Source organism: Candoia aspera, chromosome 4 (genome assembly GCF_035149785.1).
Source record: "Candoia aspera isolate rCanAsp1 chromosome 4, rCanAsp1.hap2, whole genome shotgun sequence".
Taxonomy (NCBI): Eukaryota; Metazoa; Chordata; class Lepidosauria; order Squamata; family Boidae; genus Candoia; species Candoia aspera.
Window position 1 is genome coordinate 78,736,422 of NC_086156.1, and position 26,187 is coordinate 78,762,608.

The window sequence follows — 26,187 nt, forward strand, 5'->3', positions numbered from 1 at the left end:
GTCACAGACATCTGAAATTCACAGTGTTGCGAGGGAAGAGACCCAGGCAAACTGTGTCCAAGGAAGAGATCTCAGGTGGGAAGAGATAATATTTGTCCTCAGTAAGGGGTCCAGTACAGCAGCCTTGATTCATTGATCAGTTTATCCAAGAAGTGGCTGCAAGTTCTAGCACTTCAGGATGTCCATACCAGCTTGCAGTCCTTTCCTCCTCCAGGTCAGGCATCATTTTTCCTCATTGCTTTTTAATGGGAAATCTTTTATCATTGCCCATGGTTTGGAAGAACTATCTTTGTCCATTCCTCTGCTGTTGCTTCAGAATCTGAAGTGAAAAAAGCCACTCTTGTTTTCAATTTGTTTTTGTTACTCATCACTGCACACTTCGTTCTCTCAGGCCATGTTCTGTACTAGTAAGTGGAAGCCAGCAAAAGGTTTAGGATATGTTACACTGTGTACTAATACTGATAGTTTTTTTTCCCAAGGTGTGCATGTGATCAAATACAATAGCAGTTTTGCAGTAGTTCTAATTATTGTTGTGTCTGGTAGATCATTATGATTATGAGCAAAGGTATGGGTATAAAACACCACTTAGGCATGAATCAACTCTTCCAGGGTTAGTAAGCATTCACAACCTCCCCCACATGGTTACTGTGCTTATCAACCTCACCAGCTGGAACATAAATCTTCTCATTTACTTTTTCAGAGGCACTCTACAGCCGGGTTTGCACATTATGTCAAGTCATGATTTGTTTAAACCATGATTTGTGGAAAAAACAATGGTTAGATTCACACAGCACATATGCAAAATCAAACAGATGATACAGCAAAGTGAAATGTGCCAGCCCAGATTTTATGTTAGTCACTCTCTCTTAGCCCAACCTACCTCACAGGTTGTTCTGGGGAAATATTGGGAGAGGAAGTGCTATGTAGGCTGCCTTAGGCTTGTGGAGGAAAGGTGGGATCTGAATCTGAATCTGAATAATAATAATAATAATAATAATAATAATAATAATAATAATAATAATAATAATAGTAGTAGTAGTAGTAGTAGTAGTACTTGCTGCCATGGTAAAGCTCATAGCTGACCTTATAGAGAACAAAGTTCTAAATGGGAGGGTGGCATCATGTAAAAGGAAATGATCACTCTGGTAGTCTAGATCAAGCTGTTAATTTCACAATAGCAATTGAAAAAGGAGAGGTGCAATATGTTTCAAATAATTGACCTCCGATCTTATTTTGGCAGCAGCATTTTATACCAGATGCAGTTTCCAAAGATTTTTAAAGACAGCACTGTTATTACAGTACACTAATTTGTAAAACATGGCCAGGTCCACCATCTGCAGGAGAGGCTGAGCTTAAAGCCCCTATCAGAGTAACATAACCACAGTCCAAGCTATTGTTATCACCATCACATCAGGGGTAAAGGGGGACTCCCAAATTGTGCATCTGATTCTTCAAAGGAAGTGAAAGTTCAGAAGGACTCTGGTAGCACATTTTCAGATTAACACATACTACTAAAGCAGTGTTTCTCAGCCTTGGCAACTTTAAGCTGTATGGACTTCAACTCCCAGAATTCCCCAGCAGGCTGGCTTGGGAATTCTGGGAGTTGAAGTCCATACAGCTTAAAGTTGCCAAGGTTGAAAAACACTGTACTAAGGTGTAAGCTCTCGTGAGCTATGTCTCACCTCATCAGCATCTGATCTTGTCCCAGCAGGATATATATGGTATAAAGTTAAAACGTGACTCCCTAAAGGTATGTTTGGGCATCAGGCAGATCCCAGGACTGAAAAATATAAGGATTGCTAATCAAGTAGTAGCTTTTACAATGAAGTTGTAAAGATCATGGGCAGCAGGAAAGATCTTTGAAAAATCCCAGAGGAATCAAACACTAGCCTTCCATTTTAACTGTACAGAACTTAGCTTCCACATTGGACCAGGATCAATACAAGATGGTGTCAAGTCATCCAGCCTTAATCCCCCAAAGTGGTCCAGAACAGTGTCATGGTCAATATGCCTCAACTGCCACTATGAGACTTGTGAAACCATTGAGGTCTCACTCCTCTTCTCCAATTTAAGTGCTGATTATTAACCAGGGCAGTTTCCGTCCTTATGCAACCAATTGGGAAAGTTATAATTCCATTTCATCCTGAGATATTCTTATTAAATTTTACTAAACCATATATTTCCTCAAAATACACTGAACCAGCATTGTATATATTGATAGCTGTAAGGATTCTATTCACTTTCTAGTGGAAAACATATTTTGCCTTCCTTGATGGAAAGAATAACCACCTGCTTTAAAGGGGAAGGAATCAAGGAGAGCTTTTATCTTGGGGGTGGGGGGGGGGGGAAGAACAAAACGAAATGCAGGAGGAGATTGAGCAGGAATTTCCCTAGTGAGGAATATCATATCATTAGAATATTTGCGGAGTAAATTGTAGAGAGATAATTTAAAGGGGGAGGAAAATTTGGGAGTGTTGCTTTTTATTACATTAAAATGGTGCTTTTATGACTGTTCTTTTAGGAATAGATAAGTGCTGTCTGTATTCTTATATATTAAACAATCATTTTTGTTTGTCACTTTTGAGTTCTTTCTGGAAATAAATCAGGGTATAAGCATTTAAATAAGGAGAAAGCCATGAGGTGGAAAAGATTGTGGTGGAGGACAAAATGTGAAATGTACTGAACAATGAAGAGCCAGTTTGGTGTAGTAGTTAAGGCATCAGGCTAAAAACCGGGAGACCCTGAGTTCTAGTCCTGCCTTAGGCACAAAGTCAGCCGGGTGACCCTGGGCCAGTCACTCTCTCCCAGGAGCAGGCAATGGCAAACCACTTCCAAAATCTTGCCCCAAAAACTGCAGGGACTTGTCCAGGCAGTCGCCAGGAGTCAACGCTAACTCAAAGGCGCACGCACATAAACTGAAGGATGAAGATAACAGTTTTAGAGCTGAGCCGCAGACTAAAGAAAAATGGGAAGCAAAGTTGTAGGGGGAAATTTATGTACAAGAAGAAACGGAACAATGGAGGGAAACCAGTGAAAGGGCTGGAGTCAGCAGGACTTATTCAAAGAAGGACGGGGCATAAAAATAAAGGGTAAATCACGATGGCTACAGATTACCAAGAAAGCCAACGTGCATCCGAATACCCGTAGTTGGGTAACAGGAAGAGGAGGCGCGATTGCTTTCACGTCCTGCCCAGGTGTTTCCAGAAGCACCAGGATGGTCACTGTTAGAGCAACATTCGGGACTGGATGTTTGTTTGATCCAGCGACTTTGTAGAAGGAACTTTGGAGGGCGATATTTATGACGTTGGATTGAGAATCCAATAGGAGAATTTAAGGGGACTATTTATTGAAAGCGTTGTTTATTGAAAGGAATTCGTAAGGAAAGGAGCGCACAAACTTGCGGAGAGGCAAAGGTGACGAACGATCGTTTTGCTATTTCCAATTTTATAATTTTATTTGCAAGATGTCAGGTTACTCAGCCCAATGTCATTTCTGGAGTCCCACAGGATTTCAAGCAGAGGTCTTCGACATCGCTTGCTACCTGAGACTGAATTTGGGACTCTCCTTCCGCTAAGCACGTGCACTGCTTCTCTTCAAAACCAGCTTCCCTACCCCGTGCGGTCACTAAACCCGCCCACCTTGCATCAGGCCCCGCCCACACCTGCCGGTCGCTGAATCCTCAGCTCGCCTTTCTAGTTCGCGCGAGAGCTCCTTCCGGCCTCTTATCGCCACCTGCTCTTCGCCTCTAATCAGGAGACTTGGGTGGTAAACACCATTCCAGGGCAGGGAGAAGCTGGGCGTGGCGGCGAAGAGGTGACCGCGCCCGCTCACGACAGAATCGGCCAGTCAGAGAACTGGGGGCGTGGCCTGTGTCCATGGGGACCAGGGCTGGGCTCTGCCAAGCTCTCTGTTCACCCTCATTGTTCGGTGGAGCGAGTCGCTCGGAGCGGGGCGGAGTGGAGCGAGAGGCGAGCAAGGCGGTGGCGACGGGGCCTTCAGGTGGGTCTGGAGGGGGAGGGTCAGGGAAGGGACCCCCGGGCAGGCCGGAGAGGTCGCTTTGGGGGCGTGTGGCGGCAAGCGAGGCTTCTGGGGAAGTGGGTTGGGAAGGCAGTCCCGAGCGAAGCAGCACGCCTAGAGGGGAATGGCGAGGGAGCACCCCTCCCGCTGAAGGAAGCTTCGGGCGCTGCCCCACAGCCATAAAGTGACATGCAGGGGGAAAACTGGATTCGTGCTAGGGAAGGGAATAAGGGGCGAGTTGAGCTCCACATCCAAAACTTATCCTCCCCTTTCCACCATATGTCGGGGGGGGGTTACCCTGCTCTCAGAGGGATCTTGGGGGAAAGTGGAGCCCCTTGAGGTGGGTTGGGAGAAATGGAGGGATGGGTAAAAAGGAAGCGGCCGTGGGGCGAGGGGTTGAAAATACGGCTGTGGCTGAATGAAATTCAGTGGGGCTTTCTCTGGAGTCTGAAGGGAAACGAAGGAACTTAGTGTGAGGACGTGGTAGGGAGGCCTGCTGGATAAATGGAGGGTAACTGATAGGATGGGGCTGCGAATCATCTGAAGATTCGCTTATTGGAGGAGGAGGAGGTTTGTCCTTTTAAGATTTGGGGAACTGTTCTTGGGTCCAAGATGGTTTTGAAATGGTAGGAGGGTGGAGTGGGAAGCTCATACCAGTTGAGGTAGTTTTCCGATGAGCCGGGACAGAGCTGAAAGAAACAGGACTTTTGCCCAAGGGAATAGGGAGAAGGTGCTGGAAAAGAGCTATAGTACTGTATGGAAATAGTGGGACTAGGTAGCACAAGGACAATTTGAAGCAGAAAGGTGTGGGATAAGATTGAGCGGGGCATTGATTCTAGCACTGCGGAGGAAACCTTGGAGGTGAGGTTTTGTCAGTGGTGTTTGTGATGGTGATATACAATCCAGGAATTGTAGAGAGAAGCAGGGCAAGGGATTGTAGAGTAAGGTTAAGAGAATGGAGAAATGAAGACAGTAGAGGAGGCCATTCTGATTAATGGAGGAGAAAGATAACTTGGGGGGAATTTGGCATCGATCTAAAAAGATTTCTAGTTGTCAGCTGTTCTGGTTCTGTTTCAAGGTCAGTGTTTTAAAAGATGTCATGTGTATGTTTTGGCCCAAGAATAATATCAGATATTGGCGGTATAGGGACTGAAACCCTATAAGATGGTTTATTATCTTACGGATTCAGGTTTCCTAACCGTAGTATGTGTCTACTGTCAGAGGGGTTGAGTATGTCTGCTCTTTTGTTTAGTTTTGGATTGCAGGAATCTGTTTTCATTAAATTGTGGATCTTTGTGTACATTTTAAAAGATAGCTAAAATAGTTAATATGTATTAATTATAGATGAAAAGCAGTCTCCTTCTCTAGCAATGATAGGAGAAAGCACTGTGTATGAATGCTGGTTCATAGTAAAGTATGCTGTATGCTCAGTTATGTGACTGGTTTGTGAACAAAGGGAGGCATACTCCTTGGCTTTTTCATACTTTGATTTCTGAAGTGTGCTAATTAAATTTGGCTCTTGTTTTCTCAATTTGAGCTATTGTATTTAAAAGTCTCATAATCCAGTTTCTCTCCCAGACGACCCTTCAATCTGTGTTGTCCCAGAAGTGAATTGTTCATTATCCTTCAGCCATTTTAATAGTCCTCTATTAAAGTAATGTTGTGACCTCCTAAAGTGTAAATAATGAGTGGAATGAAGATCATGGCAAGTGGGGTTTCCAGCATATTTGTATTCACTGAAATTCTCTTTAATCTGCAGATGTGTTCTTAGATGTTTTTTTGGTTATTGTTATTATTAGTAACTTGGTATAAACAAAGTAAAAATAAAACTGATACACTTCCTGATTTTGGTTGATGTGTATAGATGTGTAAGGAGTCTCTATTCCTTTAAAAGTTGCCTTTTAAAGAATCTCTACCCACTTCACCAACAATAAGATAAATTTGATTTTTAAAAACCCTTTGCTAGCCTCTCTGTAAAAAGCTGTTAATTGACTTATAGTGATTGCTTGGAAGTGTATTGTTTATTATGATAATACATATTGTACAGTATGTTAGAATAGTTAATTGCAGAGTGCTTTTTTTGCATTCAATATGCATATTTGTGATAACAGCCAACACAACAAACTCCCCTTACAAATTAACTGGGTTCTGTGGCTTGGAACAAACCTGAACATGCCCCTTATGGGCAACATGGGGGTGGGGAGAAGAAGGCAATGAGTTCTTATTGCTGTGGAAATCTGCATTACCAATTAAAACGCAAGGGAAGTTACTAGGAATAGTCATACTGATTAGTCATTGCAACTTGATTTACACTTGGTCACTACAAACTCAGAAGAATAATTAGCTAATTCTTGAAATTTTCTGTTTCTGGAGGTTGGGTCTGATTATGTTTCTGTTCTTTTTTGTCTTAAAAGTTTATGAAGAAAGAACTGTACCTCTTCAATAACCACATAGTAACTGTTATAGGAGGAGATACAGTTTTAAGAGTATGAACCCATCTCTCCCCATACTAACCAATTTGTAGATACTCTAAACAACATGGTTTTTGTAGCCGATGGAATTGTGGATCATTGTATATTTAACTTTGTGTTCATTGCTAATACTTAAAGTCTTAATGTGTTTGGTTTCTGAAGCAGCTCCATTATTACTTCATAAAAGATCCAGAATGCCAGACATTTTGCTGCTTTGTCTGTGTACTGAATGAGTCATATGGGAATCTTGGTGAGTTTCACAAGAGGGGGATGGTATTCTGAGGAAGCAAAACTCTCTTATGTCTGCATTTTGTCATGTCTCTTCCAGTTCCCTGCATCCCAACCTCTTTCTCCAGTTTAATAACAACTTTTCCTTTTTATATGATCAGTAGTGTCTTTGTGGAAGTAGGAAGCACAACTTTGTGCTTAGAAAAAAGGAAGTGGAGCATTTGCAACTAAGATTTTCTCTTGTTGGTTCTGCAGTAGAACTTCTGAATGACCTTGGAAGAAACCACTGTATTGTGCTAGGATGATTACTGTACCTTTAGCTTATAAATATGTGATAAAAGCTAAGCATTAAAAGGAAGTTGTATTTTTTTAGTGCAGAAATGAAACCTTATTTTAAATAAATTATGCCAAACCAGCAGTTATATAAGCTTTCTTTTTCCATGTATGAATTTTATTGCCCTGCGGGATCCTTGCTAAAATCAAAATTGGGAACCTGAAACTATAGAACCCTTTGAGTAGAATACTGGACTGAGGAATATGGAAATTAGCCTCACCTTTACCCAGTTGCTGTGGACAACAAGTTGTACTGTATATATTTTTTGTTTTTCCAGAGGAAGTTATTTACAATTTTCCTGTTTTCCCTCATGTAGTATATCAGAAGTGCTCTGTTAATGACACAAAATTGTATGGAACAAATATTTAAAGTTAAGATTCATTTTTTATGCTTCTGATGCCCTGATTTTATGCATGGAGGTCTTCATTATATGCAACTGAAAAACTCCCTCTTTCTGAGGAACTGCAGGTGGAACATGTTCTCTCCATTCTGGAGTCTGCAAAAAGAGAGCTGCTGGGCAGCATCATTTGTCCTAGGTGGCTTGAGTGAGAAGTCTGTAAAAATGGATTCTGATTGCTACCTGAATGCATGGTTGTATAACTCAACTTGAAGCTTGCTTTTTAGCTTGCTCACATATCTTGACTGTTTTTTTAAATAAAAACTTATTTCCTTAAAAAAATAAAGAAGCTTCTCCCAAATATTTTCATGAAAGTCATTATGTTTGCATTTGATACACATGTTTAGCTGTTCTTTGCTTGGCAGAAGTTGGTGAATTTGAGTTGAGGATTCTTTTCTTTTTCAGCTGCCTTTTCATCTTAGCAGAGGGTGAGGCAAAGGGTGTTCTGGTTACATTAGCCAAATGATTCGCTTAATTAATCAGCCTTGCAGCATAGATGAAAGGATAAATGTGGGGAGTTGGCCTGGGAAAGAAGAAGCTGCTTCTAATAAGGTGCTGGAAAAAAGAAGAGCATGTGAGAGATCCAGTTCTGATGGAAAATCAGTATAATAAAATGTGTGTGGACATGTATATTCAAGCATTACACTATAGTTTCTTCTATAAACTATGTCTTGACTCCAAGATCACACCAAGCCAGTACATAAAAATAGTTGCTTGTATTTAAGTTCTGCCTAGAGTGCTATGATTATATTTAGTCCAGAATGGGAAAGAAACTTGGGTGGGTTCTTCCTGCTTTTCCTTTCCTTCTTCCTTGAATGTTCCATCTGGTGTCACTGAATTAGATTGTTTGCCTGAGCACTGCTAAGGTCCTTCTCCCTTTTTTTGTCCTTGTCCACCACCTTTTAATACCTATTTGAAGGATGCTCTTCAGAGCTTTAAGATGAAGGTGAAAAATATGTGGTAAAATGCATTGTATCAAACCTGGTTATGCATATTTGCTCTGTTTCTAAGACAGATCAATGAACCAGCCTATCATTTTGCTCATGAAGAGTTTTTGTATCTTGTGAATGTTCCATAATTGAGACTCTAGAGTTCTCATTTATGAATTTCTATTTCAATTTGATTTTTTTGCAGGAAAAAGATTACAGAGATTACATTATGGTTCTGATGGGATATGCTTGAATACACATTTACTTGATTTAGTATCAGTTACTCTTCAACTCAGTTAAGTTTTTTTCTGTAAGCAAAAAACTGTCAGAAGTTAGTGGTGGTATGGTTACCCTTGCTAAATTATTTTTATGTGTATAGGAAAGCTTTACTGTCCCTTCATTCCTGTTGATTCCATTCATACCAGAGGTTCTCGGATCATTCACATATGAGCAGATTAACTTTTATTGCATTCAGGAAAGTACACTTAAAATAAACTTGCTGCTTGCTGTTTTTTTTTTTTTTGGTTGTTTTATTTTCTTGAGAAGACGTTGAAACAACTAGATTAGCCTTTAAAATAAGTATGATTATCTAAATTGGTTGGATGAAATAGAGAAGATGAAGTTCTGTAGGTATAACTATAAAAGCTTTGTTTCCCAAGGTGTGGCTCTCTTAATGTACATTACCCCTGCTATTTCTTTTGAAGTAATGATGATGGAAGCAATTCTTATTTTAAGTTCCAGAAATAGATTGAATTGGTTCTGAAGGAATAGTCTGTAATAGCCTTCCACACTGTGAGCGGCATTCAGACATATGGAGTTAGATTCTTGGAATTCTCCAGCCAGCATAGGCATTATTGATTATTATGAGAGTTGAAATGCACACATGTTAGGAGGGCACCTAACTTGGGGAAGACTGGTCTGTAGATGGCAAGCTATATACCTGAAATAATTCTAGGTAATCTAGCTGAAATGGGGGATACTCCTGCCTTAGAGTAAACATTATTTAGAATGCATTTCTCCAAACCACCTGTGGAAGGTTCATGTCAGGTACACTTGGGACTGAAATTTAGAAGAACAGCTATCCAAGTGGATGGGATAGGTCTATGGTGGCAAGAAAGATGTTGGTAACTGAGAGCTAGAATGAAGTAATGCCAAAGCTTTCTTTCTCTAGGATGAAAGTTGATGCTCTTAAAAGGTCTGCCAGTAGCTGATTCTTCCATTTATACTATCTGCACTGGAATCATATCATTAAAATTTGTTTCCTGAAGTTTTATGACACACATCCTTATTCAGTTCTTGAGGCTAACATCAAAGATATATTACTGGTGTAATCAAGAAGATGCTCGCTGTTAATAAATGTCTTGTAACCTATCTGAATGGGTTAAAACTGGGCAGATAATTTTCAGTTGGAACACACAGATTTGTCAGCAAATACTTGTAAGATACAGCAAAATAATAAATTCAGTTATACAAGGCCAAACTTGATATCAGTTTCTAAATTAATAGAATATTAGATTTTCTTCCATCAATTTTTTGCATGTAACTTTCTGAAGGGTTAGTACTATGGTAATTTCCAATTTTTCTATTATTCAGTATTAATATGTGTTCTCTCTGTCTCTCTCTCTTTTGTGTGTTCTTTTTCCGTGTCCCTTAGTAGCAAGTTCTCTCAGGAAGATTCAGATATGTACTTGTCATAGACAAAAGGTCTCAAGTTTTCCTGTTTCACTGGTTCAGTAGGTAGGTTAAAAAGCAGCCTTGAGGCAAATACGCAAAAGCTGTAGGACTGGAACTAGGCCTAACCTTACAGGTGTTGTCCTTAATGAGAGTTTTTGCCATTTGGCTTCAAAAGCTGCCTGAGCAGCATTCAGGGATTGGGAAAGACATAAACATCCCTCTGTCGTTCAGCTGACAGTTCTATAAAGGTTAAACTTTTGTTAGTCTCATGTATTTAACTTTAATTGCTACGGGTATTTATACAGAGGATATTGAGTAAAGTTAAGCCCTTTCCCCAAATAGCCACACAAAATCACTTTGTTTAGCAAACCTGAACACAGCCCCTGAACTGAGATACATGGTATATCTAGAGCTATGGCCTTGATGCTCAAGATTCTGTTCAGGAAAGCAAAATGAAGAGGATCTCTAATGTTTTAAAATGCATGTATTGGTTCACACATAAATAGATTTAACAATGGATGAAATGAAAGCTTTTAGCCAGTCTTATTCTTTAGTGATATTTATCAAAGTCGGTCATAAAAGCTCCAACAACTCAATTAAGCTGTCCCTGGAAATGTGGACCCTATAATTCCTCAGTTTGGAAAGCTTCCAGACAATGTCATGAAAAATCAATTTCCCTACATATTTGGCTTAAATGAACTTGGATGCTTTTCTTTTCTAGGGAATGTAATAGCACTTTTTAGTCTAGTGATTGGTTCATCAGGTGTAAGAGATGGCAGGTTTCCTACCAAGCAAGGGGTCCAAAAATAGTGGGCCTTTATAGTAAAAGTTAACTTTCAGTGGAAGAGAATATATGTAACTCAGGGTTGAAATGTGGAGTTCTTGGTACTGTTTAAGCTTGGTTGTCTGCTTGCAGACGTTTCATTACCCAACTAGATAACATCAATGCGAGTTTGTTAAGTATGGCAGTTAAAGGCTGTTCTTACAAATATAATATTTGGAAGCCCCAAAACTTTGTGACAGTGCTGCACAGTAGCTATTTCTAAATAATTTTTATAGTTCATCCTTCCATGAAGAGTGTGTCCATAGTTGCAGGCTGCTACTAAGAGACATGTTAGTTAAGAGTGATAAGCAAATACATTGTCTTAAAATAATTAGAATTAGAATCTGAAGATTGAAATTCATGCATTGAAATTCTAAAATTTTGTAGTTGGAGTTTCTGGCTTTTCAAGGCTCATGTCTTCAAGATAATGTTTTAAGTTTAATAAATCTAATTTGACAGAATAACTGCCAGGGATTAGGATTTCGCAGAAACATGTTTGCTTTTATATTAATCTGTTAGACAATGCAATAGATGCTTGTTCCATTTCTATTACTATGCAGAGCATTTTAATGCTGTTCTTGTGATACTGTAGCATAAAATTGCTGTTCTTATATGTTAAAGAAGGAGTCTAGTAATTATTAGGCACTCTAGAGGAAGTGTTATTTAAAGGATCTTTTCAAATGCAATATGGCAAACATACTTTTTCAAAACAAAAGGCACATTGAGAGAAGCTAGGAACTACACTTCAGTAAAGTCCCGTATGTAAATCTTTAAAGTTATTAATGCTGAAATTACAATGGTAGAACAAGAAAATGTAAATACTATGTATAAAAGACTTGTATAGCAAAGTAATATTTCGACCACAGTGGCCTGATACTGAAGTGGTTTCAGAATATGTACTTAGTCTTTGACTGATTTTTGGTCCATCAGCAGTTTTTATTATGAGAACAGACATTATAACTTGCTATTCTCATTAGGTAGGTCTACCTATACCGCTGTATGTTAGATTAACCTCCTCTAATCTGATTCCTTCTGAAGATACTGAGAAGTTTACAGCTGAAGAAGACCCTAGGTTGTGGTAAACTGTGATAAATATTATAAATAGTGGATAGGTTTTTTACCCCAAATGGGCATTTATTAGTAGTGCTAGTATTCCGCTGTGACAGGACTGTGTTATATGGCAAATATGAGAGGGTCCTGTAATGTAATTTATAACATTTGGGGGCCATTTTTTAAAAGTACTTGGATGCTTTCATCTGATTGGAAGAACTTGTATCTTTCTAAATTAGTACGTTGGGTGAACTAAAAATATTTGTCATGCTCTGGGAGCTGGATCATATGCATTTTGGGTAAATTTCTTTCAGATAAAGCCCCCTTCTGCTTGCCTCAGGTTTTAGAGTTACACTGTAATATTTGGACTGGTCTTGCTAAACTGTATAGAAAGATTAAACTTGCTCAAAGCAGATTCCATAGCTACATCATGCCTGGCTATTAAAAAAAAAAAAAGTAAAATAACAGGTGATATTTCCACCTTCAAATAGCTACTGTGGGAGACTAAAAAAAAGTATTTCCTTCCCTCAGCAACTAGCCATAACATTAGATGTAATATTTCTGGAACTTTTGATACCATAAAGGGCTCGAGCTGAAACATGTTTTTCTCTGTGTTTTTCCTTGGGGGGGGATGGAAGAATTATATATGCAATATATATATGCAATATTTTTATACCACACTTTATTGACCTTAGGTTCCCTTTGCTAAAAGAAAATACCTAATTGCAGGAATTCTTTTACTCTTTCCCATTTTTTTCAGAGGATGGGACTGAACAAACTCATTTTTTCCTGATTCCTTTTTTCTGTTTTTCTTACAAGCCTTTCCATCTTTAACCATTAATGACGTTCAGTAAAGACTGCTGTTACCAGCGGCCAAGTTTGGAAAGCCAAATAAGCAGTTGGCCAGAAACCTCAAGGGCATCTCCAGATATATATGTGCTTGTATTTTTATTTACATATGTGTAATGTTTTCTTATATGTATGGTTCATTTCCTGTTATATAACTAGTTTTGGAAATGCCAGTGGTTCCATCAAGCTAGTTTGTATTGTGCTGAATATAGAGGAGGAAAAATCAGGTAATTAAAAATAGAATGCAGTACTTTGTTTTGCTTTCCCTTCTGTTTTTAAAGATGTCCTAAAAGCATGTCCTTATAACTCAACCCCCTCCCCCAACATTTGTTGTTTAGCAGGGATGGAGAACCTGTAGTGCTTCAGATGTTTCTGAATTTGAACTCTCGATATCTTTCACCATGGATCAGGCTAGCCATGGCTGCTTAATGTTGTAGTTTACTGGAATGTTTTCTATTCCTTATTTACTGACTTTGCGAATAGAAGCAGCTAAGCATTAATTTATGGAGCCAACTCTTTTCATATCATACCCCTGTTTGTAGACTGTCCTCCTTCCACCATTTAATCTTACTCTTTTCCCCAGTATTTCATTAACCGGAGGGTTCCTGGAATATTTAAATTTACCCCAAGGCTAGACTGGCTAACGTCCTTCTTGTGTCATTTGATATGGCTGTGTTCACACACAGCACCAAACTGAGTTTTTAAACACAGTAGTCAAAGTGGTAAGCAAGCTTTTTTGGCCTCAAGGCAGCAACATATTTTTTAAAATGATTTGAGCCTTCAAGAGCTACAGGTGGTTTGTGTGATGATGTGGCAAGGCAACCATTTTTTACTGTTCTTTCCCTCTCTGGGAGTTGTGGGAAAGTTTAAGGGTTTGGGTTTTAAATGACGAAACATTTTATTTGTAATTTGAACATGGTCTGAAGACCATAAAACAGGAACTGGGGACCCATGGGTTATGCTAAGCCAAAAAACCCACATTGTGACTTAGCAATATGTGTGATCCAGTTGCTTGCAAATTGGGTGCATTTTGCTTATGGCATCTTCAGTGTGTATGATATGGGCTTGTGGTGGTGTACTTGTTCAGATGAGCTTCTTTGAGACAAGTGCCTTGATCATGCTACTTTGGTCATGACTTCTTTTCCATTGGTTTCTTAAACTACATACATTCCTATACCGAAAATAATCATTATATTTAAGAGTAGGAAGGGATGTTGGAAATCATTGGGTCCAACCCCTGCCCAGGACAGGAAGGTGAACTGGTGAGACAACTGCCTAATGTTTTGAATTTAAACACAAAATCACCCTTGGGGTTTGAAATCTAGATATTGTTTGGTTTTAAAAAGAGAGCAACTTCACAAAGAGTTAGGAAGCAATAGCAGGATCTGGAGGTCTCATGCCTGAAGGCATATAATGCCATGATGACTGAGCTGCTTGCTGTGTGTCTTGCACTGAGCCACAGGATCATGTTGTTTGTAACTTATAGTAGGGAACAATGCACTTTCATAGCCCTTCAATTCACATTCATGGTTGAGATGATATGCATCAGTCCTATAAACCTTCCTGCTGCTTCAGTGCCCACATGCAGTGAGTAGCATTCCGGGAAATGTCATGCTGTCTTTTTGTTGAAACATTTACAGCATGTGAAGTGCAGAAGTGTTTGAGGCTTGTCGGCTGTGTTTACTTGAACAGCTAGATCACCTCTTTGTCTCCTTCAGTTGTGATGTGACAAGTTTCATTTGCAGAAATCCAAGTTAAGGAGGGGAGTTCACCTTGGCCATGATGATAGAATCACAGAATGTAAGAGTTAGAAGGGATGTTGGAAATCATTGGATCCAACCCCAGCCCAGGGCAGGAAGGTGAACTGGTGTTTTGGATTCATACTCTGTTTTTAACTCACATTCTATCTTGTTCTCTTAGTGAGGAATTCAAGATAGGACAGAGGAAATGAATTAATTTTTAAACTGGTTGTTGTTAGTGTATCTCTTTGTTCATAGGAACATTATCCAAACAGAACTCCTTTTGTTGGTCATGTCTTTTTTTCCCTTCCAATTATAAAGAGAGAACATGATGCTTGTCTGAAGGGAAGTGAGGTAGCCTATCAATGTGTGATCTTCCTTGCCAGAACCGAGAGGTATAAAGGAGGTTTACCAAGCATTCAGAGTTAATGCTTGTCCTTCTCTCTAAGAAGACTTCCAAAATTCTTAGTGACTGTTGACTCAGACTCAGACATTATAATTTTTGAAAGTAAACTGCAATGCTTTTTATTTAGTATCAACACATAGAGTTTGAGAGTCATAGTCGCCTGCTCTCTAGTCAGTCCTTTAGTTTGGATAGTATTTTGTTTGCATGTTATTCAGCTAACCATTTCAAGAATAACTTGTTCAACCATTTGTAATATTAGTAATTAACTTGGGTGTGTTGTTATTCTAGGAATTCTTCCCCCCCTCCCCATTTAGACAAGCCAGTTATGAATTAGATTTTGTAAAGGGTGGAAGTTCAGTATACGCATCATAACATGCAGATTTGCTTCTTGTGAACACATCTTGTAAGCAAACTGCAGGCTCCAGCTGTTCTCTCTCTTTATTTGATGGTTCCTTTCCCCTGAGACATAAATATTCCCAGGCACATTCATGCATGTTCTAATACATCTTTTATAAAGGTTTGGCATAATGTTAGTAATGGAAACATTTGCAGTGAGAAATAGCTGAAATCTCCAAACCAGTTGAAAGGCAAATTCAGCTGGTTTGCAGAGGGCAGGCTTCTGGTATCTCCTGGTAGCTCAGAAGGAAGAAAAAGCCATGCATTGTACTGCACTGGGATGGCATAAATATACAAATACAAATCTTCATCTCATCCATAGAACTAGTAGATCCTAGTAACCTGTGGTTGAGAATTTTGTAAGATTAAGGCTGCATTCCTTTTATTTATGCACATGCTAGAGACCCAGTCCCATAGACTTCAGCAGGACTTTTTTTTCCAAATTAAGTAGATTGAATTGCCTGAAAACATCCAGCACATTTTATCTTGCACATCAAGTGAGTGCAAGATAAAATAAAGCAATTGTTCTCTGCATTTTTGTTTTGTTTTCTATTAATAAACTCCAACAACTAGGATCCAGCTTCAACTAATTCATAGATTTTGGGAAGTCAGTTGTTAGTTGTGGTCTAAAAGTTGAAACTATTTTTGCCTAATATGTTGAAATCATTTTAAGATTGTGTATTACTGTAATGGGGAATGAAGAAATATGATTAAAGATGGGTCTGATCACTACAGATAATTAGGATTGTTTTTTGGTTAGGAAATTTTGGTTATATATGTAGTTTATAATTGGTCCCATCTTGAAGACTTGATAGGTAACAAAACCTATCATGATAAATGAACCTGCAAAAGAATCTGAGCACATACTCAGCTGCACTTGTGTCTTACTAGTTTTCTAAGGAAATTTCAGATAATTTGTTTAGCATTGAGAGCTAATTATTTTCCTCGGAATAACCCTGGTTTTGTCTGAAATAATCTGACAAATACCACCCCTCCCCCAATATTTTGGGGTCATATATATTTCATGAAATGACTCTGCTGGGGGAAAAAATGAAACACATTGGGAGATGCCAAGGTTTTCTAATCAGATAAAGGTTTGAAAGATCTGATTTAAATCTGCCATCTTTGATTGGGTCATGTGTCCTCCCCTCCCCCATCCATGAGCCTGTAGGCATTTCATAACACTGTACTTTAGTTGTTTCATTTTTAAATACCTTTCAATGCAAAAGACAGGAGGTATTTTAAAAGTTCAAACTCTGTAGTACAGACCCAATTGCATAGAAACATGTGGGCATCAGTTAACTAGCGCTGTGTTGGGATTATGCTCTACTCCAATGCAAAGAATGAATCTAAAGGCTCTGTTGCTAAGTATCAGCCAAGACACCTGGATTCTAGCCATGCAAATCTCCTGACATTTAATTGACAGCTTTTTGGTATACTTTACACTCGGATGACCCAGACTCAGCTGTCTGTGAAGATTTGAAAGCTCACTTTCTCAGTGTCCTTTCCTGTGGAGAGTTTGGATGCGAGTTGCTCTTAACTGTTACAATAGAACTGACTTTACTTAAGGCCAAGAATCCTGGTGATACCATGACCATATTTTGGAAAAAAGGCAAGCACCTAAGAATGTGCAGGAAGAAGACTGAAATTGTCCAGGCATAAAATAGTGAGCAAAATGGATCCTGTGTTACAAGTTGAAGATAGCCCTTCCAATCTGAAAGATAATTTCTGTGTTGGAGAGAGTATTAGTTGAAAAGTTGGCTCATATTGTAAGCCCACAAAAAGTACTATAATATTATTTTGTATTGGCTTGCTGGTGCTTTGCATAAGCAAAAGTGTACAGATCTCTACAGTATGAAGGTTTACAGTAGAGAACAAGATTGGGAAGGCATAAATGTGAACAAATATCACTATGAATTATAGTGAATTATTGTTGTTAGTGTTCGTCTGAGGTTAGCTCCAGCCTTCCAGGATTGAGATAGAACTAATGGAAGGGATGGTACCATGTAGATATACTAGAAAGGGAGGAACAAAGGGCAAAATGGACAGTGAGGGGATCAAAAAGTGATGGAAAAAAGTTTCGAAGGAAAGAAACAAGGACTTTGTAGACAAGTGTTAGAACCCAGTATAAATGTTTGAGATGTTTGTCACATGATTAAGGAAGTGTAGTAATATGATCAACTATCTGTTTGCTTTAGATAAGCTGCATCCCTTTAATTGGCCTTTCCTTTATTTTGCATGCCTTCCTTGTAAATCATAGTGGTGGAATTCTGCACTTGGCTACTTTGCTTTTCAATCTTTTATGACCAACTCTCGCCTTAGTAGCAACATTTCTGAGCAAAGTAAGATCTTATGAAGAAGGTGAAAGAAAGTGCAAAAGCTGGGTTGCAGTTAAACCTCAAAAAAACCAAGATTTATGGTAACCAGCTTGATTGATAATTGGCAAATAGAGGGAGAAAATGTAGAGGCAGTGACAGACTTTGTATTTCTAGGTGCAAAGATTACTGCAGACGCTGACTGCAGCCAGGAAATCAAAAGACGTTTAATTCTTGGGAGGAGTGCAATGACAAATCTCCATAAAATAGTTAAGAGCAGAGACATCACACTGACAACAAAGGTCTGCATACGTAAAGCAATGGTGTTCCCCATAGTAACGTATGGCTGCAAGAGCTGGACCATAGGGAAGGCTGAGCGAAGGAAAATCGATGCTTTGGAACTGTGGTGTTGGAGGAAAATTCTGAGAGTGCCTTGGACTGCAAGAAGATCAAAGCAGTCCATCCTCCAGGAAATAAAGCCAGACTGCTCACTTGAGGGAATGATATTCAAGGCAAAACTGAAATACTTTGGCCACATAATGAGAAGACAGGACACCCTGGAGAAGGTGCTGATGCTAGGGAGAGTGGAAGGCAAAAGGAAGAGGGGCCAACCAAGGGCAAGGTGGATGGATGGATGATATTCTAGAGGTGATGGACTTGACCTTGGGGTAGCTGGCGGTGGTGAAGACTGACAGGAAGCTCTGGCGTGGGCTGGTCCATGAAGTCACAGAGTCGGAAGCAACTGAATGAATAAACAAGCAAAAATATTACCTATGTGCTTCAATGCCTTTAAGCTACCAGCAAACTTGAGAAGCAAACAAATTGTAGCAGTAAAGTTTTTCTCCAACAGGGATATACAATGAGGTTGATTTTAATGGAATACAGTACAGTAGCTATCCTGGTAACCATACAAAATTAGATTTAGCGCTCTCTGTATGTGTGAGGTATTAGCAAAAGCAATACTTAATTTACAATTTAATTGTTATAAAATTAAACAATTAAAGGTAATTAAACATTCATCAGCAAATTCCTGGTTTGCTATATAGAATCTTCCAGCATACTGTTGTCCACTTGCTTCCATATGTTCCTTAGAAAGATTGTGGCCCTGGATCTGCACAGTAATCTGACTTTTGTCAGTACCCTTTTTTGAGTTGTGTTGGATTCCACATAGATTCTCATGTAAACTGCTTCCATTCACTCTTAATATCCTTCTCAAGGTGTTGCGATCAAACTTTAATTTTAATCTGATAAATAATTTATTAAATATATGTTTTAGCATGTTTATTTAATATAAATGAATGTATGAATTTTAATTGAACATACATTTAAATAATTTGGCTCCACCTATTACTTGGGCTCTTAGTACAGCACTGAAAGGCCAGATGTAGCCTTAACCCTCCAAAATTGCATCTCTGTGACTTAGTCCATTCTCTAATACTCTACATTCATTGGACTGGAAACCAGTAGATGTAATATACAGTCTGGCTCAATTATAAATTAAGCACCATTGGTCAAGTCTCCACATCTTTGTAGAACTACATTTTTTAGATTTCCAAAAATTCTAGGCTAATACCCGAGTTTATTTGGTTGAACAACTGAATTAGATGACGGTAATAAAAGGCTTTGAGGATTTGTAAAAATAACCACCTGATTCGTAATCTACTGTACTCTCTTTCCTGATCCTAATTCTTTATAGTTGTAGATGTTTCCTACATTCAAGGTGGATTTGCACTATAGTAAAGTTCATTGTTTCAATGAATTGGGGTGTGATAAACAGAGATTTTGATCCTGGCCACAGATTTAAGCAAATATCCATATATTGCTTTCACATTACTGTACACAGTTGTGCTTCAGTTATTCAAAAGTACTTCAGAGACAGACTAGATGGTGAGGAAGTCAGTAAACTTTCTTGATTAGGACATATGCTTTTTGAGTATAACAACTGAGATTTTGTAGAAGCTAAATTGAATCAGTAGACTAAGCATTTCTATAGCAAAGTACCAGTGTGGTATGCAACCAGCCAAGTTCTTAATTCATTCTGGTATGGCTCCTTTTGTCTATAAAATACTTGCTGATGATTAGAAGAGATGTCCAACTCATTTGCAATTTTCATATATTCAGTATGTGTGTTTTTCTGTCAAAGTAGCCAAGATGCCTGAATAATAAAGTTTCTGATGATGATAATGACTTCATTGTTCTATTGTAACAAACACAGTATATGACACCAATGGAAATAGGCAGATGTCCACACACTCCTCTGTACTCATTCTTCCATTCAAAGCATATTGCATAATGGTATTAGGCAGATTAAAGAATTCTCTTTCTTCATCAGTAAATAGAGAAGGCTCGCAGAGCTTCATGTTAAGCTAAGAGTACTGCAGTTAATCACAAAACTCCATCTGGATTTAAGATGAAAAGTTTTGTTAAAGAAATAGTCTCTTAAAAACACAAATTGTGTGCTCTACATTTTGAGACTGAGGCGGGTTTTATTCTATTTCTGTCAAGGAAAAAAGAAACCCACAACATACTCTCCTTTCAAGACTGTGTAAAGTTGGTTATCTTGTCTTTCTTACTTTGTTCTGTTCCATGATGCTTGAGGTCAGGAAACACAAAGGTGGAGTCATGCAACAGAAGACTAAGGTCAGATCACAGGAACAATAGCAAATCAGTCTAAGGGATAAAGAACAAAGGCAATCTAAAGTTCAACAACAAAGGCCAAAAATTGAACAGCAGTATTCGGGTATGAACAAGAAATATAATCCAGGAGGTCCAAGATTTCAGCCATGTAGCAATATAACAGGAAATGGACAACCAGGATGCAGCAGTGAGTCTGATTCAGTCATTTTTCTTCCAGACCTTCCAGATCTTTTCTTTTGAGGAGCCTTTTCTTGCAGCCAAACATTATCACCTGTTTCAGCTTTATAGCTCTGAATCAACAGGATCGCTGTTTCTTCTGAGACCTCTGCTTCATCCTTGGTCAGGGATTCCAGGGTTGCCATAATATTCTTTCCCCTTCCAGTAATTTTGTAATGATATGGGAACAGCATTAACAATTTAGCATATGTCCCATGCTCTGTAGGTTTACTGAGGCGATAGGTTTGCCTTTGTGATGCCAGCTTAAGAAACTTAACATGTGTAACAGCATAGTATTCACTGATGTCCACAGCAGAGGTGAGATTTGAACAAAGTTTTCATGGGTGATATTGAGCAAGGGAAAATCCTTCAATCCCCTTCTTGTTTATTGTCTATAAATCAACAGTAACATTGATCTTCGGTACAGAATTACAAGGATGGTTATCAGTGTGTGCAAAACACTTTTGTGTGCTTAAGCGTAAAATGCATATTGGCAGTACATTTTAATATTGCAGTAAAACTATAATGGAGAACTCTAGTTTTATGTCTTTTGTAGCTTGCCCATCTCCCTTTCCCTTCCCTTCATTTCCCTTCCCAGCGTTTCCTTGTACAAAGTTGGAGGTAGAATATAATTTATTTACTAAATTTATTCCATATGCAAATATTTAAATTACAGGATTCACATTTTGGACATTTTCAACAGAGTATATGGCTTCTGATGAAAGCAAGAGAAATAAATGCAAGCTGATTCGTTTGCATGGCTTTGTGTTCTGACTTAATTTCTACTTCGAGCCAAATTACATCTGGAAAGTTCAAGTGCTTTACAAGGAATTAAAAGCAACACCCATCAGTGTCTGGCCTGTTGCAGCAAGTTAATAATTTGTCACTAGGGCCTATCCCACATGTCTTGCTGATTACTGTGAGGTTGTGTAAAAGGACCAAAGGTCCTTTTTCTTTTACTAGCTTGTAGAAAAGAGTTAGAACCCTTTGCTCTATAGTATCCAAATGCAGAATTCACTCATGCATTCCTGAAATAGCAGTTGCTTGAACAGATGCAATGCTGTTCTCAGGCAGCTAGACTCCCAAGGCATATTTCATTGGAGTGGGATGTCCACTCCTTGTGCTGATGCGACCTGCACATGTGTTTCCTATTTATATCATCCCAAGCCCTTCCTGTAAGGCAACAGTGAGGAAAGCATCTGAAGCAGCCCTATCCCCAGGGCCTGCCAGTTGTTTTAGGGTGCAGGAAATGAATTTCATGGTTGGCCATTTAATTGTGCAGTCACATTGGGACAGAATCGTTGACTCTTACATGCTAAGTCCTTTAAGTAGAACTTACATCACCTGCAATCACATGTAACAAAGTTGACTATTATTTTGATGCTATCTTTTGGAAAGTAAACTTTCAAAGCAAAAAAATTTAGGGGAAGTGCTTAATTCTTACTTGGTGTAGTGGTTAAGACACCAGGCTAGAAACAGGAGGTTGTGAGTTCTAGTTCCACCGTGAGTTCTAGTTCTAGGCACAAAGCCATCTGGGTGACCTTGGGCCAGTCACACTCTCAGCCATAAGAAGGCAATGGCAAACCACTTCTGAAAATCTTGCCAAGCAAACTAGGACTTGCCAGGAATCAACACTTACTTGAAGTGCATACACACACAATCCCTGCCAACCCCCCCACCCCCGCACACAAGCACCCCGTTCTTACCATAATGTGATTGTTTTCCTTATTTGTTGTCATAAATATGTGAGAGAGGGTGAATATGTATTAAAAATTTCAGACAGGATTTGCAGTGAGAATGTGACTTGGCAGGAATAAAGCTAATTATTTCTAATGTAATGAAAATCACTCCTCTCCATTTACCATTTTTTTAAACACAGCTATATGTGATCCGAGTATACGATTTTAGGTCCCTAGCAATACAAAGATTGGATCTTTGAAAAATTATTCTGGTACGAAAACAGTTCTCCCAGGTCACTTGACCTTTCTGACTACTTGAATAGGAAAGTGACTAAGAAGGCCAAATTATTCTCAGCTGTTAATAATTTTTGCATGAGCTAATTTTTGAATTAAATTGATTGGTACTATCAGTGAGACCCTTGACTGATAGATCTTTTGGTTGTAGTTTCATCTACGTAGCTTGCCTTCTGCAAATAATTACTGAGAATCTGTTGCTTTTTCTCATCACTTATAGGAGCTGTAAATATCTATTTTATTGTTATAAGTGATGGGAGAAAGTATCCAGGTTTTAGAATATTGCTTTGAGTTGGGTGAGATACCTAGATCCCCTTCTGTTTCATTTTCTTCCCTCCATCCCCATCCCAGTTTTTTTCCTCCTGGAACCTTTTAAGGCATGCTCAAAATTCTAGAATTCTTAAAATATGCTGCCTTCAGTTAACTGTAAAATATTTTATATGCTTGTGGGAAAAATATTTCAAGAAATTTTGTAGCTGAAATGAACTATACAGATGTTTCATTTTGGCTAACATATTACAGTTGATTTAATATATCTATATTTGCAGAGTTCCAGTCCTATGCCAGTTTTTAAATCCATTTTCTCTGTCTCTTGCTTGTTATTTTCATCTCACAATTAGTCTGCCTTGTAAGGAACTACTTTCCCTCAATATTTATTTCCATTGTTTCCTGTTGAAGAAAGTGTAAAGGAACTATTGGCTTTCTGGCACAAAATGGCACTCCAGCTAGTAATTAAAATGAACTGTTTGTAACTGAAGCAAGAGCCACTAATAATTTTGGAGACTGATCTCATGGGTATTTTAAAAAAAAATCTGTAGGGATGTTTAAGGAGCCAAAATCCATCAACAGAGTCTATAATATCAAACATCTCCTTTGTAAAATACTAATTTATGGAGAGCTTAGTGTTCTTTAAGAAGTATAGAAATAAACTTTGGAATGAGCTTTTAAAAGTTGGAGAAATAATATTATATAGAGCAGGAACATTGTAAAGCAACTGCATAATTGTTGAAAAGTATAGACTAGAGGAATTTTACTGTAGACTAGCCATCTGACATCAGCAAAAGAACAGGAATACTGTTTATACTTACATAAGCATGCATAAGGTGTAGGACAAGGCAACCTACTTCTTAGATTTTAGTGGGTCATTTTCTTCTGATTTCTCAGCCTAGATGCATGCTTGCCAATACTTTTTGTCTCTTGCTCATGTATCTATCTCTTGGCCTAGAATTTCAAGATTGAGCCAAATGCTACAGCTTGTATCCTTTAGATAAAAAGTGAGCATGCAGGAGCTGAAAGCAGCTATTGCTAATTTCTACAAGAAGCACAAAATGGCACAGGGGAAATGGCAAGTCCTGCACTATTGTGAAAGTGATGCTGTCCTGTTCCAAAACAGCTGTTTTTCCCTGCAGAAGATCTGGTATTCTTTGCCAAAAGAAGAGCTTCATCTGCTTTTGAGAGGCATGCCATTAATTAAAACAACAATTAATTAAAAACAACCGCCTTAAATGCTCTTCCTGTCTTGTTCCACAGGTGGTGGTTGGTGACACCTTCCTACAAAAAGAGTAGGGTTGAGAGGCTCTGGGTTGTGCTCATCTGGCTTTTCTGGCAGGCTGATAAACTCCAAGATAAAATCGCCCTTCATCTGCAAAGTTAGTCCAGTAAAAAGATATAATGTGGCTTGAATGTATACCTGGAAAAAATATCTCAAATGTTTCCTTAGAGTTTGACTTAAATGCAAGGCTATATAGTTGATATGCTGTGCTAGAATGAGCTCATTCTTTGTCAGGGAGTTCCAAACATGTAAACTGAAACCTGGGCTTGAATTTAGTTTGAGCTAAACTGCTTAATCAGCATTGTTTTGCTCAGTTTCAGAAGTTGATAAAAGTGAGTTAGGGTGAATGATGAAGTTCAAGCTGGGAAAAGATGAACATATGAAAGACAGTCGTGGGATAGGAATCCAGTGGCTAATGGCTGTGTGGACTGGTACGATAGGTGTACTGTAGTTCAGCATGTCTGAAGAGCACCAGGTTGGAGAAGGCTGAGTATGGAAATAGTCTGCAGAAGGTACTGACACGTTTGCCCAAACATCAGAGCTTGAAATATAATCTTTTCACAATTTGGGACATTTATGAATAGCAGGATACTGATTTCTATATAGGGAACTGTGGAAATGATGCATGCTTGTGATTTGTGGGTTTTGTTTTTTTCTATACAGCAAGCTTAGTATAGTACATCCTGTCAGAGCTGATCTGTTTTTGCAAACAAATTTCATTTTCTGGTTTTGGCTTGAGATACAAGTGGCTGTTACATCAGGAGTGTCTCTAGGAAGTCAAAAATCTAAAACCCCTTTCTGCACTAGGTATGCAATAGCACAAGGAATCCTAGTTTATGCCCTAATGAAATATGCATGAAATAATAGTAATAAAAATTTTGCCTGAAGTATAATCCAGTTTCTACAGATTATATGTTGATAAACAGACAATAAATAGTTTTACTAATGTATTTTCCTCTTTTCTAGTTCATTGTCCTTTCCTTAAGAGAGGAAGATAGTTGTGTACATGCTTTTCAGCAAGCTGGATGGGATATCCAAGAGGTCACTGCCAAGTTATAGCTGGTTGTATTCCAGCAACCACTTATGTTAAACCAAACCATTCTTTTCCTCATAAGTAATTCTCTGTAATAAAGGAAACCAGATCAGAAGCTAGGCAGATACTTTAGGCATATTTTCATCCATAATTTTATATCTGAATTGCGTTTAGTAATTACCCAATCCCTCAGATTAAGTCCTTGGTCAGAAAATGTTTACAAAAATTATATTGGATTGAAGATTGGAGGCTATTACTTTCCCATACATATCTCAAGATTTGGAAGCCTTTCATTTAACAACAGGCATTATTCTGTGCAATCAGTAGACTCAAGTGGTAAAGCTTTTCCAGTATTCTGCTACTTCAGGATATAGATGTTTAAATAAAGACAAATAAACCAGGAAAAGAGATTGACTATGTGCCATCAAGTTGGTGTCGACTCTTAGCAACCACACAGATTTTCTCCATGACAATCTGTCCCTGACCTGGCCCTTCAGGTCTTCCAGTGGTACATCCATCACCACTGTAACTGAGTCCATCCACCTGGCTGCTCGTCGTCCTCTTCTTATTTTTCCTTCCACCCTTCCCAGCATTAGAACTTTCTCCAGAGAGCTAGGCCTTCACAAAATGTGTGTAAAGTAGGATAATTTGAATTTGATCATTTGCGCCTCAAGAGAGACTTCTGGGTTGATTTTTTTTTTCAGTGATCCATTTGTTGTTTTCCTGGCTGTCCATGGTATCGGAGTCTTCTCCAATACCAACATTCAAAAATGTCAATACTCTTCCTATCCTGCTTCTTCAGAGTCCAACTTTCACCTTCATAGAGTTTCACAGGAAATACCATTGCTTGTACTATTCTGTCTATACCAATGCAAGCGATGGTACTCCCTGTGACACCCAATGGAAGCAAAAGTTGGACTTCATCCTGCTCTACAAGTGCAAGTCTGCTGTGTTTCTTGACTGCTTGTTCTTTTACTATTGAAGAAAAACAGAGCTTTCCTGATATTTTTCTCCTATTCTTGTAAGTCTTGTATTTTTACTCTAATTTGATGTTATCTAGAGCCATGTATAAAATTGGAGGAGGAAAGGGAAATCTTTATACACACTAGGAAAAGTCCTCTTGTGTTCATAAAGATTACCCTTTCCTG

At 38.6% G+C, this 26,187-nt stretch overlaps 1 protein-coding gene across 2 annotated transcripts in view; it reads left to right on the top strand.

Annotated features, from left to right (window-relative positions):
• The first annotated feature begins 3,898 nt into the window (after positions 1-3,898).
• JUP (junction plakoglobin) overlaps positions 3,899-26,187 on the top strand; it is a 55,587-nt gene continuing 33,298 nt past the window's right edge. Inside the window, exon 1 of one of the 2 annotated variants that reach the window (XM_063300712.1) lies at positions 3,899-3,999. The gene's annotated coding sequence lies outside the window, so the exon portion shown is untranslated. The remainder of the gene's footprint in view (positions 4,000-26,187) is intronic. The other variant, XM_063300711.1, reaches the window with a different exon arrangement.